The 13,082-nt window shown below is 37.1% G+C and overlaps 1 long non-coding RNA gene across 1 annotated transcript in view; it reads left to right on the top strand.

Annotated features, from left to right (window-relative positions):
- LOC134492544 (uncharacterized) overlaps positions 1-12,618 on the top strand; it is a 317,255-nt gene extending 304,637 nt beyond the window's left edge. The window contains exon 4 of the long non-coding RNA XR_010067462.1: positions 12,590-12,618. This is a non-coding gene — a long non-coding RNA (uncharacterized LOC134492544). The remainder of the gene's footprint in view (positions 1-12,589) is intronic.
- The last annotated feature ends 464 nt before the right edge of the window (positions 12,619-13,082 follow it).

Here is a 13,082-nt window from a genome sequence, read left to right on the forward strand (position 1 = left end):
GTCATGACAATAACTTGATGCCCATTTTCCCTTTCTGCACCTCTAAATTGTAACTTGTGTCTAGGATAACAGATACATCCCCCAATATGTGAACTGGCTTTCTTACCCACTGCCCTTTCTAGATTATGTTTTTGATTGTCCTTTAGTGAAACACAGGTATCCAACAGCAAACAGAGGAGGGGATAGTCTTTGGTATGTTTATCTAGAAATGGGCAGAAATCAATTAAACTTTCATCTGACTACAAAATGAGAAGTTTTTTTACTTTTGAACTAATACTAAAACTAAAACAGTTTTTCTTCAAAATTTGGACTTCACTGAATCATGCAATGAAGCCCTCAAATAAAAACAAGGCATATAAAAAAAAAAATGTGTGTTGGAGAAGGTGCATCCAAGTGCACAGAATGAAAAAAGCACCCTTAAAAATGATTATTTTTAAAGAAAAAAATGAAAGGAGCCAAAATCGACAAATCTGGCCATCAACAGTTTTGCTTTTTCCTTTGCAGCTGATGATGGCAGATTCAGTTTCCTCTGAATGGACACATGAACTATGAAGAGGCTTTTGAAGAGATCACCAGTGGTGACCAAAATTGGATATTGACCTGTTTATGGGAGGAAAAAAAATATTTTAACACAATTTGAAATAGGTTATAGGCAAAATTGCAGGAATTCGCAAAAGAAAAGAAAAGTGATACAGAAGGAAATGAAGAAATCAGATTATTTGCATTCATGGAAGTAATAGGGGAACAGTTAAGGGAATAAAAGAGATGCAGATTCTTCTGGAAGCAAAATAGAAAAATCCCAGTGTAATCATAGAAGCTGCATACATACATATTTTTCTTGTAATATATATGTAATATACAAATCTGTTGAACAGTTACAGTTTGAACCATGCCAGTGAAGTTTCCTGCCACATCTATGTTGCTCATTAGAAACTTTCAAGAGAGATGCTGCTGTCTAAATTTGCACTGCACTTGCTTCTGCCTGGCATTGAGCTCTATTAGAACAGGCAAGTCCGAGGATCAATACAGCTACTGGATGAAATGAATTCCAACCAATTCATTCATGATAAGAGAAGTGAAATGGACATTTGGGACATCATTGGCAAGCTAATTTTATTAGCTATATGCATCCTGAATGCACCCAGTAATAATAATACTTTACAGTATTATTTTCCTTTCATTTTTATGAAATAGTTTTTATGGGTGGTGTTAATTTTATTTACTGAAGAGAAACAAATTTACAGTGGTTCAAAACTCTATGGACAAGCAGGGTATTATAAGTGTTGTTCTTATATTCCATATAAATTTATGTAACTTCTTTCATGATGGCTTAGACATTTTTTTGTTCATGCTATTAAGTATATAAATCAAAATTCAAATCAGCTTCAGTAAAAGAATGAGGTGTTGGACTAGGACTGGGATGATTCAGGTTTAAATCCACCTTCAGCTATGGAAATACACTGGCTGCTTTAATCACGTAGCCCAACCTACTTCACAGTGTTATTGCTGTGGGAATAAAATGAAGAAAGATTTCCATATAAACTTTCCTAATCTCCTGGCCAAAAAAAAAAGGTGGAATATAGAAGGATGAATGGTTGGGTGGATGGAAGGAAGGAAAGAGTAAATTATATACTTACATTATTGTGCGTATTTGAGGGATTATGTATCAAGTCTCAATATTTTAAAAAGTGCCAAATTTTGGCATGCACATGCTGTTCTGATTGTCCTTTATAGTTGGGAAGGACCAACTTAATCCTAGACCAGATACTTTTATAAACATTGGAAACATTTATTTATTTATTTATTTATTTATTTATTTATTTATTTAATACTTGACATCTATGCCCTATATTTATATTTTAATATTTTCAAAGATTTCTCAGACCTTTTTTTTTTCCTCTGAAGCACACTGATGTGAACTTTTTTCAAGTTTAACCAAACAAACTTGTTTTTATTCCTGCGTGGAAACTTTTTCATGCTTGCAGAAGTGTCATGTCTGATTATTTCACGAGAGCTTCATTTGATAAAAATGGCGAAAACAAAATTGTCCTGTAATAGAAACCAGTTCTTTTTGCAGGTATTACTATAGTCCAAATTTTAAGAAAAAAAAGAAATCCATTCTCTAATATCTTCCTGCAGTACAGTGAATTTAAATGTATATATTTTGGGGGTTAAGAAAATCCACTCTGTAGCTGAGAATGTGGTATATCCTTCCTGAAATACTGTAAAATGTAAAATGTGTGTAATCCTCTGTATAAATGTATACTTTTAGAAAAAGGTTTCGCAGTAATGTTATGTGCTGCTTCCACAGAGAAGGGAATAAAACACAACATGTAATAAAACACTGAATATTATTTAATGTTAGTCTTGTCAATTATGCAGATATGGTTTTATTTTTACTGCTGCAGTTTTAATAATAAGACCCCTTTATTATTTATTTACAACCACCATGCAAAGAATTCCTGACTTTCACAGAGGCTGGTAGTACATAAATACCACCCATTGGGCGGTTTTAAACATGATATATCAAAGATACGATGTTCCTTTTTCTTCCTTGGTCTGTAACAGTAATTAACACAGCATGGTTCATAGCCAGCATTTTCTTTTTGTGATTCAGACAAATTCATGTAATAAAAATCAATATGAAAAAGCATGTTTTCATCTGTAGAGTAGACTGTGCTTAACTTCCTAGTTAATATTTAAAATTATTTTGATCTTTTAATGTATAGTGTTGTTGATGTCAACATGAACACAAGCTCTGACTATACTGTTAGTCCATAGTATATATGAATTAACCTTGTGGAGGTACTCAAGACATGAGGCAGGATCATTAAGACTTTTCATACCCTTTGGAAAGAGCTAACTGAAAACTGTTTCAAAGTAAATAGAAGATTTGCAGAGGGAAACAGCTTTGTAAATATTCACATGCCCCTTATAAAATCAGGGGATACATAGGGCAACACTAATGTCACAGGACCAGCCCTTACAAAATACTTCCTTTCCTTCTGTTTTCTTCTATACCTCCTGTCAACCTCAAAGGTTTATTTAGCACTCTATAACTTAGTTTTAATTCTGTCAGCTAATGCAAACAAGCAAATCTATCTCAGATTTTCTTCCCTCTCATACTTTGTTTATTTCACTTCAAATTCCTGGATTTCACAATCCTACTATACTTCTCAGTTCCAATACAAAGAGTGTTCTTATCTCCTTACTCTGAATAGGAAGAATAAAGTGACCTTTGAAAAACAAATACTTTCTGAGAAGTAGGTTTGCTGTGTCCGTAAGGACTTATTTGGAGTAATGATTGGATGATCGTCTATGTCTGGCCTCTACAGCAAGCAGCATCAGAGATACCCTGCAACAAATGCACTTGTGTTCTATTGTTATTCAGCATAAAACAGCTGAATGTTCCAATCCATGCACACTTTTATTCAAACACGGTTAGGATTTCTGAGTAAACATTCAGATAGCGTATAGATAGGTACTTTAGTTTGCATCACTGTCAAAGAAACACAAACAGTCTGAAGCTGGTATTTCAGCATCCCACAGGAAACCCTTGAAAATATTCCACCAGAAAATGAGTGCTTGAATGAGAAGGAAATGCACTGGTTGATTACTGCAATGTCTATATCTGCTGGATGTAAAACAAGGGTATTTTCAGAGGAATTTTCACACAGTCTGAGTTTTATGTTTGTAAAGATCTAGTATAACTGCCCTTTTGGCAGACTGGCATAGAGACTCAAATTGTGTCTGAGGAGAAAATATTTGAGACCCTGCTGATTATGGCATGCCCCGACTGACCGCCTAGAGAAGGCTAATAATTGGGGGAATTGGTAAATAGACTTAGTGTAATTATCTACTGCTGATTCTGTTCAACACAATTTTCCTTTCCTTCAAAAGAGAGATGTAGATGTAGATGTAATGTAGACGTAAACGTAAACGTAGACATAGATAATTGGGGTAGCTGGTGGACATGAACCAACAGCATCCATGGGAGAGATCAAAATCTGCAACTGAAGCCCCACCCTTTTGTAAATGCAACTACAACACATGTCTATTCAAAAGGATTTCTATTTCAATGCCATGCCCACAATATTGCAAATTTTAACATAAACAATTTGGCATTTTAAAATATATATATATTGCCTTCAATTGCCCTCATTTGGGGCAATTGAAGACTTGCAGGTTGAGGCAGGTTGAAGCAGATCATTTCAAAACATATTGTTTTGATATGAACCATGCCACATATTAAAACTTAATGTTTTTCAAGTAATAACATTAACCCGGAATTTTTTCAAGGATTTTCATAAAACATATTTTAATTAATCAGATGTATACTTTAAAAAAAAAAATTGTTAATTCAAGCTTGTGTGTGTGTGTTTGTGTTGTTGAAACACATAACATTCCCTAAATAAAGCCTTTATCTTTTGTAACATATTCCCCCATAGTCTGCATTGGAAACCAGATAGCTAAGGTGCCATTATTCTATAAAAAGGACTAAATAGCAGTTCTATACATTTTTTCTTTTTCCATTTTCTAGAAATCATTTTTACAAAGGGACTAGAGCCAGGCAATTGATGAATCTGCAGTTAAATCAAATGGCCAATGTTCCACTATAAATCTTTAAAAATGTCTCCTGCACCTTAACTGTACATGCTAATCATTGTAAAGGTATTTTTATACCATATTTTAACAGTTCTCAGAACATTCCTTATTCCTCAATCTGTCAGCTGCTTTATGGCTCCCATTTGAACAATAAAAGACAATGTAAAACTTTATTTCAACTGATAGCAGTATCCATTAGATTCACCTCTCTGGTACAGGAGAGAAATGAGACAACACAAAAACTTTTTTTTTACAGATTTAAGATGCCAGGAAATCATAAGTACTATGTCATAATCCTCCACATATTTCTTCTTCATAAATTCCAAAACTTGGATTCTAAATAGTCTGAATTTAAAAATCAGAATATTTTTCATCATAGGAATAATTCAGTTAGGATGCAAACTCTCTTTCCTGCAGAAGTAAAAACTGTGTATGCACCTAAACTAGGAAGGAGATAATATTTACTTCCAGCTGCAGAGCAACTCTATCTTCAAGTGTGGAGAAATTGGAATCCATCAAAACTTTTACTCAAACTGAGGTCTGCAGTTTTTTTTGTCTCACCCCTCTTGTTTGTGCTATTAAGAGAAAAACCAGCAGAAGCTAAGTTTACCACTGGGAAGGTGCCATAGGGAAAATGGTGAGGAGCTATTTTCAATTGCCACAGAAACTAGGACCAGAAATGGGTATAACTTGCAACTCCTAAGATTTTGCTTAAATATCGGGGAAAGCTTCCTGACTGTAAGATCTGCGACAGAAGCCCTTTTGTCTCAGTGTGTGTCTTCAGTGTACACACAAAAGGGCGGGGCTTCAATTACAATTCTGTAATTGAGGTTCTGGGTTCTTGCTCTCTGGTGGTTTTTAAGAAGAGGCTGGAAAATCACCTCTTAAGGAGACTAAATTAGTTTTCCTGCTCATTGGAGAAGGTTGCAGAACTTCTTCCAATCCCACAACTCTATGATTCTTTGAGAGAGTAGTTGTGTCTGCTGTCATACAGATGAAGGTGAAGATGAGAGGTCCTGTAGTGGCTGGTGAAGAATTAGATAGCTTTTCCCACATATTTTTAAAGTTGCTGTTCTTTGGGGTGGACATTATTGACTTCAAGTAGGCTACAGAATGTAATTAACATGTTCACTTCCTTTGTGTAATCACCCAGTCGACTGCTGCTTTGAATCTAGCTGAGCCTATAGTGAAGCATTCAAATTTCATCTCTGTGAAGCTTACATTCCATGAGTTGGAATGAAATCGATGGCATACAAATTTGATAAATAGACAGACAGACAGACACTTAGATCCCTATGTACTGCACCATTTGGTGAAATGAAATGCCATTGATAGAATCTTTTCCACCAGAATCTATATTGCAGCTACAATTCTGACAAAGGATAGAAGCATATCAAGACCTGAGCTTAGACCCTTCTGCTAACACCTGTCATCCATCCATCCATCTTTTACCTCCATATTTGGAAATAGTAAAATGTCCATGTGTGTCCTTTCCTCATCTCTTTCTCAGAGCCATGCAGTGCCATTTTACTCAATGTTGAAATTAACCTTTCCAACTTGGTGCCTTCCATATGGGCAGATATCATAGATTCCAAATCCCCAGCCAGCAACTGCTTACTTTGGGGACAGTTATATAAGGATAAGGCTACATGATACATTAATTTCATAGCATGTATATGACTCTTCAAAGCAGAGGTGGGCAAGCTATGATCCATGAACCACAGATGATCTTCAGTACCATTCTTGCACGCTAAAACCCCAAGATTATTGTACTGAAATTTGGTTCCAAATCTTTAAATCTCTGAGAGGGCTAAGATATGTTAAGTACCTATCTTACTTTTAAGAACTGTTCTCATCCAGTGATATCACCACACAATTGCCCTTAAAGGACAATTCTGGGAACTTCCAGCCCTACACAATGTTCACAATTCATGCCCCTGAATATTTTATTTGCCAGCTTAGTTAGTTCATCTGTGCATTCCCAGATATCAAAAGTGCCAAGTAATACATTCACTATTTCAGGAAAGTTACTGTATTGCACCCCATCCTTTCAATGTAAAATAGGAAGTGACTTCCTGTAAGGTATATATTTTTGTTGGGTTTAATATAATTAGAATAATTTTTCTTCAAGGCATTATGTAAATAAATTATTCAAATCAAATATGTTTGCTAAGCAATAATAATAAAAACAAATCAAGCTTTAAAAATGAATTCTAGCTTTTTGTTGTTGTTTCTATTGACTAATCATTTTATATTTATATATAGAAATAATGTCTTCTCTATACCCTCACTGGTCTCTCTATTAAATCTGTGCAACTCCCCTCAAGATACAGAAAATCATTTTAACATAATTTCACCTCAAATTTAATTGAGTCAGAATTTTGTTAGTCATCTCCAGTAGAGGTGTTAATAGGAAAGAAAGCAATTTTCACCTTATTTATATGTTGTATAAATATAAGGTGATTACTACTGAAAGCTCAATTTTCTTCATAATATTTTTGGTGGAATTGCAGGTCTTACTCATGGATTGTGATATTTTGTGATAAATTACCATACAATAGCTGGATTTCTAGACACAATAAACCAAATAGCCAACTTATGATTGACTAATAAAGCAACCACATTGCTTACTCATTTAATTACTTTCAACTGCTATTTTCTAATAGCATTAAGTGCTTATTAAACAATACTTTTGTCAAAATTTCCTGATTAAAATATACCATATTTGCAAAAGAAAGATATATTTCCAGAAGATCTCCCGACTACTAAACACAGGCATCAAACTATGTGCCTGTCTATGTATGCGTATACATTTTTGCTCCAGGACCTAAATTCTAGGCTCTTTCTCATATCTTTCTGAGTAAAAAAAAAAAAAAAAAGATTGCCTATTCTCTAAATGGCCGTGAGAATGGGACACATCTACTCACATTTACATAATGGTTCTGCCTAGTCTGATAACTGCTGGCTCCTACCTTACCAATTTCAGTCTGTATAGTCCTTACAGTGAAAGAGCTACTAAACGGACAACTATTCAATATTATCACATCCTATAAGGTAATTACTAAGTGTGTGATCATATTCTATTGTACTTTTATTTGTTTCTAAGCTTGTTGTTTATTCGTTCAGTCGCTTCCGACTCTTCGTGACTTCATGGACCAGCCCACGCCAGAGTTTCCTGTCGGTCGTCAACACCCTCAGCTCCCCCAGGGACGGGGCCGTCACCTCTAGAATGTCATCCATCCATCTTGCCCTTGGTCGGCCCCTCTTCCTTTTGCCCTCCACTCTCCCTAGCATCAGCATCTTCTCCAGGGTGTCCTGTCTTCTCATTATGTGGCCAAAGTATTTCAGTTTGGCCTTTAATATCATTCCCTCAAGTCTGGCTTAATTTCCTGGAGGATGGATTGGTTTGATCTTCTTGCAGTCCAAGGCACTCTCAGAATTTTCCTCCAACACCACAGTTCAAAAGCATCGATCATCCTTCTCTCAGCCTTCCTTATGGTCCAGCTCTCGCAGCCATATGTTACTACGGGGAACACCATTGCTTTAACTATGCGGACCTTTGTTGTCAGTGTGATGTCTCTGCTCTTAACTATTTTATCGAGATTTGTCATTGCTCTTCTCCCAAGGATTAAGCGTCTTCTGATTTCCTGCCTGCAGTCAGCATCTGCAGTAATTTTCGCACCTAGAAATACAAAGTCTTTCACTGCCTCTATGTTTTCTCCCTCTATTTGCCAGTTATCAATCAAGCTGGTTGCCATAATCTTGGTTTTTTTGAGGTTTAGCTGCAACCCAGCTTTTGCACTTTCTTCTTTCACCTTCATCATAAGGCTCCTCAGTTCCTCTTCGCTTTCAGCCATCAAAGTGGTATCATCTGCATATATGAGATTGTTAATGTTTCTTCCAGAGATTTTAACTCCAGCCTTGGATTCCTCAAGCCAGGCATGTTGCATGATGTGTTCTGCATGCAAGTTGAATAGGTAGGGTGAGAGTATACAGCCCTGCTGTACTCCTTTCCCAATCTTAAACCAGTCCGTTGTTCCGTGGTCTGTTCTTACTGTTGCTGCTTGGTTGTTATACAGATTCTTCAGGAGGCAGACAAGATGACTTGGTATCCCCATACCACTAAGAACTTGCCAGAATTTGTTATGGTCCACACAGTCAAAGGCTTTAGAATAGTCAATCAAACAGAAATAGATGTTTTTATGAAACTCCCTGGCCTTTTCCATTATCCATCGGATATTGGCAATTTGGTCCCTAGTTCCTCTGCCTTTTCTAAACCCAGCTTGTTCATCTGGCAATTCTTGCCCCATGAATTGCTGAAGTCTACCTTGCAGGATCTTGAGCATTACCTTACTGGCATGTGAAATGAGTGCCACTGTTCGATAGTTTGAGCATTCTTTAGTGTTTCCCTTTTTTGGTATGGGGATATAAGTTGATTTTTTCCAATCTGATGGCCATTCTTGTGTTTTCCAAATTTGCTGGCATATAGCATGCATTACCTTGACCGCATCATCTCGCAAGATTTTGAACAGTTCAGCTGGGATGCCGTCGTCTCCTGCTGACTTGTTATTAGCAATGCTTCTTAAGGCCCATTTAACCTCACTCTTCAGGATGTCTGGCTCTAGCTCACTGACCACACCGTCAAAGCTATCCCCGATATTGTTATCCTTCCTATACAGGTCTTCTGTATATTCTTGCCACCTTTTCTTGATCTCTTCTTCTTCTGTTAGGTCCTTGCCATCTTTGTTTTTGATCATACCCATTTTTGCCTGGAATTTACCTCCGATGTTTCTAATTTTATGGAAGAGGTCTCTTGTCCTTCCTATTCCATTGTCTTCTTCTACTTCCGTGCATTGCTTATTTAAAAATAATTCCTTATCTCTTCTGGCAAACCTCTGGAATTTTGCATTTAATTGGGCATATCTCCCCCTATCACTGTTGCCTTTTGCTTTCCTTCTTTCTTGGGCTACTTCTAGTGACTCAGCAGACAGCCATTTTGCCTTCTTGGTTTTCTCTTTCTTTGGGATGTATTTTGTTGCCACCTCCTGAACAATGTTGCGGACTTCTGTCCATAGTTCTTCTGGGACCCTATCTACTAAGTCCAATCCTTTATCTATTCTTCACCTCCACTGCATATTCCTTAGGAATATTAGTGAGCTCATATATCGCTGATCTGAGGGTCTTCCCTAATCTATTTAGTCTGATCCTAAATTGTGCAAGAAGAAGTTCGTGATCGGAACTACAGTCAGCTCCAGGTCTTGTTTTTACTGACTGTATAGATGTCCGCCACCTTTGGCTGCAAATGATGTCGTCAATCTGATTTCGGTGTTGTCCATCTGGGGAAGTCCATGTATAAAGCTGTCTCTTAGGTTGCTGGAAGAGGGTGTTTGTTATGCACATTGAGTTGTCTTGGCAAAATTCTATCAACCTTTGTCCTGCTTCGTTTTGGTCTCCCAGGCCATGCTTACCTGTAATTCCAGGGGTCATTTGACTGCCCACCTTAGCATTCCAGTCTCCCGTGATGAAAATAACATCTCTTTTAGGCGTTTTGTCCAGTAAGTGCTGCAGATCCTCATAGAACTGCTCTACTTCAGCTTCTTCAGCATCTGTGGTTGGGGCATATATTTGGATCACTGTGATGTTAGATGGCTTGCCCTGAATTTGAATTGAGATCATTCTATCGTTTTTTGGATTGTATCCAAACACTGCTTTAGCCACTTTACTATTAATTATGAAGGCTACTCCATTTCTTCTGTGGTCCTCTTGTCCACAGTAGTAGATCTGGTGGTCCTTTGATGTGAAGTGGCCCATTCCAGTCCATTTCAGTTCACTGACGCCCAAAATGTCTGTCTTGAATCTTGACATCTCACCAATAACCACATCCAATTTGCCCTGGCTCATAGGTTCCAATGGTGTGTTGATCCTTAGAACATCGGATTCGCCGTTCACCACCAGCACCGTCGGCCGCTAGCCGTCCTTTCGGCTTTGAGCTAGCTGCGTCATCACATCTGGGGCTAGTTGAACTCATCCTCTGTTCCTCCCCAGTAGGGGTCTCATCTTCCGATGGTATACCAACATATCTCTGGTTGTACTGTTCCATTTAGTTTTCACGGCAAGAATACTGGGGTGGGTTGCCATTACTTTCTCCAGGGATCGCATTTAGTCTGACCTCTCATGACCTTCCCGTCTTGGGTGACCCTTCATGGTTTAGCTCATGGCATCATTGAGGTGCTCAAGCTCCAGCACCACGACAAGTTAACAATCCTTTGCTGAAGGTTTCTAAGCTTATTCTTTAGCAAAGTTTCCAGTGCATCACACAATAAAGAATATATATTTTTTAAAAGCCTGCTTTTTAGAAACCAAGCTAAAAAGCCAAAACAAATCTAAACACAGAGCAGACTCCTTAGAATACTGCAACATAGTCTAAATACAGGAAAATTAAAATGAAGAGGTTGACAAGAATAATATTTGTATGGCATTGAGAAGTAGTAGAATAAGCGCAAGGTAGTAAAGAAGGAGACATCAAACATACAAACTTTATCTCATACTTATTGTAAAACATAATTTATGAACTTAAGAATGGTGTCTAAAGCACAACTATCTATGGTTCCTACTTTGGGCAACTTTGTAATGGGGGAGAGAATCGCTGCAATTAAACACGGTTTTGGACATACAGTACGTGCTCAGTGTTCATGTGTGCATCAAATGAAAACTATGTGGAATGTATTCTAGAAGGAAGGGGCACCTCTGTAAAGGTCTGCACCTGAATATTTTTAATCCTAAAATCTAAGAGTGGAAGAGTAATAATACAGTAGGCACCAGGTAGAACTTTGTGTAGAAGATATTCCACAGCAGAGAAGCAGGGGTGCTCTTGGGGCAGGGGCAAGTGACAAAATGCATGTCATAAGCCGCAACTTACATACATGTGCCAGATGTCAGGATGCAAGCATGTATGGATGGGATTTGAGTCATAATGTTACAGCAAGTGTATCACCATTTTGACATAACCTTGGTTTGCTATAGATGCCTGTCTGAGGTGGTCACCAAAATAAAGCCTGCTTCTGAGTAGCTTCATTCTTTCTGACTTGATCTATTCTTGGCCTATTAAATTCCTCACCAGATCAACCCCTAACTCTCCACTTTTGTCTTTGACTCAGTCCTTACCCTAGCAATTCTTGGGGACACTTCTAACCACAGATTGTGTGTGTCTGTGTGTGTCTGTGTGTTTTAATCAAAAGTCAGTAGGTTGGACAAGTCGTTTTTTGCATTAGCACATTCTTAAAAAAAAATTCTGAGAGCTATAGGAAGCATGGTCTTGATGCAATGATGGGCAAAAATATGGGCCCTTTTTGGTTTTGGGAGTATATTCATTCATTTAAATCCTACATTAACTTCAGGAGCTCAAAGGTGCATACACAAAGTTCCTTCCTCCAGTCTTCCCCACAACAAAAACCCTAGTCTGGGTTGTGAGAGAATATCTGACCCAAAGCTTTAGATTTTTTAGATTGAAATGGTCTGTAAATGTAATAAATAAATGATTGAGGGAAATCTTGAAACTAGGACTCCTAAATCAAGCACCTTAAACTCTATGTTACACTCTATGACCTTAACATCTATTTTGCATCTTGTTTTTATAAAAAGTTTGTGTGTGTGTGTGTGTTTGTGTGTTGCTAAAAATGGGCAATTTTGCAGTTCAATTTTAGCAACGTGATTGCGGATGCTGTTAGGAATCACAAAATGTTTCCCAGACTAGTGTATCTCACAGATTACTAATAAAGATAAAATGGGAGGAAGAGCCATGTAAACTGTTTGGGTTCCTTAAGAAAAGGTTGGAAATTAATGTAATAAATAAAACAACTATAATTTTAATCAATTGACAAATTATTTTGACACTTATATTCTTTTACCTGCAATATTATTTTTTTAAAAAATTAGGCACCAATGAATACAGTGAAATTTCACATTTCTTTCTGTCTTTCAACAGGAGCTGTGGTTTACAAGGTTGAGGTAAGATTCCAATCTTAATCAAAATAAATGAAGTGTCGAATCAGAACAAGACATCAATGCATACAGACTTTGATTGATGAAATTAAACATGATTTTCAGTAGTTCCTACTTCCTGATGCTCCCAGGGAGATTCAACATGGTTTATGCACATTCCTGGACTTACATTGTCAATTTTTTTTTGTACATCACAGCAAAACTTTAAGAAACTGCATGAGAATTTACATTTCCCCTCTCCACCCACCCTTACATTGAACTCTCAGTTTGAAAAACCAAGTTATTTTCATTCATTCATGGCCTTAATGACCATGTTTTGTAGCTGAAAGGCTGTAGCTGAAAATAAATGTGAAGAGTGAGCAAAGTAATGGGCATGCAAGCTGAATATCTTTGCTAATTATGAGGATATATGAGGCTGATTAATAATGGTTTTCCTGGACTGTGGAGATGGTCATCATTTGGCTGTCAGAGATTAT

This window comes from Candoia aspera, chromosome 2, assembly GCF_035149785.1.
Source record: "Candoia aspera isolate rCanAsp1 chromosome 2, rCanAsp1.hap2, whole genome shotgun sequence".
NCBI lineage: Eukaryota > Metazoa > Chordata > Lepidosauria > Squamata > Boidae > Candoia > Candoia aspera.